The sequence below is a fragment of the Cinclus cinclus genome, chromosome 35 (assembly GCF_963662255.1).
Source record: "Cinclus cinclus chromosome 35, bCinCin1.1, whole genome shotgun sequence".
Lineage (NCBI taxonomy): Eukaryota > Metazoa > Chordata > Aves > Passeriformes > Cinclidae > Cinclus > Cinclus cinclus.
The window spans coordinates 482,299-484,510 of NC_085080.1; the positions used below are offsets into that span (position 1 = coordinate 482,299).

The following is a 2,212-nucleotide window of genomic DNA, read 5'->3' on the forward strand; positions in this document are numbered from 1 at the left end:
ATGACTCCTCATGGTCCAGGCAGTCCCACAGCGCCCAGAGCTCCTCACCTGGACTCCACCCGTGCCCTGCCCCCAGCACCCCCCGCCAGGGGAATTTGGGGAGGGAGGAGGTGTCAGAACCTGCCCGGTGCTGGCCATGGGGCGTGTGGCCACAGCTGGGGCCATACTGGTGGCACTGGGAGCCCCAGGGCTGGGGGCGCAGAGCTCTGGTGAGCGGGAGGGGCAGGAAGGGAAGTGGAGGGGATGCTGGGGAGACAAAGGGAAATGGGGCGGGAGGGATGGTGCTAGGGGAAGGGAACTGGGAAGTGTTGGGAAAGGGGGAGAAAAATGCAGAGAAAGGTGGAAAAGAGGAACTGGGACCCCGGAAAGAAGGGTCCCATGGTGGCCATGGGGCACTGGGGGTGAGGAGTTGGGTTTGCCCTGGAGCTCTTGGCTCCTGTGGGCTGCTGGGGGGGCATCCCGGGGCCTGTGTCCTGCACACACAGGGCTGTTTCAGGGGATGGTTAAGTCCGAGTGCTACTCCATTAGCGACACCAACCGAGTGAGGTTCGTGGAGAGGAACATCTCCAAGCAGGAGCAGTTCCTGCACTTCAGCAGCCATGTGGGGGTGTACATGGGGACATCTCCTTTGGGACAGGCTTGCCAGGTACTGCAACAGGGACCCGGAATGGATGGAGTACAGACGGGCTGCAGTGCACAGGCACTGCCGGCACAACTAGGAGCTGCCCAGACCGTTCCTCGTGGAGCGCAGAGGTGAGCGTGGGGCAGAGCGTGTCCCCTCAGGCCCTGCTCTGGGAATGACCCTGGAGCCCCTCAAAACCTCCCTGGGAATCACCTGAGACACGTCAGCCCTTCTTGTGCCCATCCCCGGGGCCTCCTGTACCCTCACCCCAAGGAACTCCTGTGGCTCTCCCAGTGCATCCCAGTCCATCCCACTGTCTTCACCGTCCCTCCCAGTGTCACAAGACTCCCTCCCAATTCCTCTCAGTCCACAGCCATTCCATTCCCAACCCACTCCCCGACCTCCACCCTCTCTCCAAGTGTCCTTCCAGTGCTCATCCAAATCTCTCCCATCTATCCCGGTGACCCACCAGTCCCTCCCAGTCCATTCCAAGTCCTTTTCAGTCCAATCCCTAACCTATTCCCTCTCTCCTATTGTCCCAATGCACTCCGTTCACTCACGGTGTTCCCCCATTCTCTCCAGTTTCATTCCTAGTCTCTCTCAGTACCACACCAGCCCTCCCCATCTCTCCCAGTTCACCCCAGTTGGTCCCAGTGTGTCCTCACTCTCTCCCAGAGCTCCTCACTGTATCCATCTCACTGTAACACTCAAGCTCCTAGCGTGGCCCCAGCTCCCCACTCTGCTCCGTGATGGATTCCTACCCTGTTGAGATCCAGCTGAGGTGGTTCCAGGGCCAGAAGGAGCTCTCAGGGCATGTGGTGGCCACTGACCTGGTCCCCAAGCGGGACTAGACCCACCAGCTCCTGGTGCTGCTGGAATCCCCTCCCCATTGCAGGGTCACCTTCAGCTGCCAGGCGGAGTACATCAGCCTGGAACACCCCGAGCTGGCACTGGGGTACAGCCCACACCCCACAGTGCAGGGGGATGGGGGAGACACTGCGGGGGCTGGGAGGGGGATTGGGGTCTGTCGGGAGTGACTCGGAGAGTGTCTGAGTCAGTCAGGAGGGGATGAAAGAAGTCTGGGCCTGGAAAAGATGTGCTTGAAATGAGGTTGGTTGTGTTGGGAAGAGACTGGAAGGGCTCTTGGTGAGCCCAGGAGAGGCTGGGAAGGGACTGGGAGAGGGCTTGAGGGTCCTGGGGCAGTGGGGGGCAAATGGTAGGGAGGGACGGGATCCAGAGAGGGACAGGAGGGGCTTTGGGGGGTCCTGAGGAGGAGGGGAAGAGATTGGGAGGAGATTTAAGGGAGTACTGGGTGGGCTGGGGGTGAATGGGAGGGTGCTTGGAGTGGCTTGCAATGTCTGTGAGAGGTTTTGGAGGGTCCTGACCCCTGTGGACTCCCAGAAATGCTGCCAGAAACCCCCCTGCAGCAAGGTCCTGAGGGGGATGGGGAGCTCGGTGTTAGGATTAGTCTTCCTGGAACCGGAGCTCACTTCTACCTGCACAAGAAGGTGAGGGGAGGTCCCAGGGATCATATGCCCCCTCCCCCAGAGCGTGTGTGCTCCCCTGAGGCTCCCAGCCAGGTATCACCCC

General features: G+C 60.9%; 1 pseudogene; it reads left to right on the plus strand.

Annotated features, from left to right (window-relative positions):
• LOC134055785 (class II histocompatibility antigen, B-L beta chain-like) lies at positions 1-1,659 on the plus strand (annotated as a pseudogene).
• The last annotated feature ends 553 nt before the right edge of the window (positions 1,660-2,212 follow it).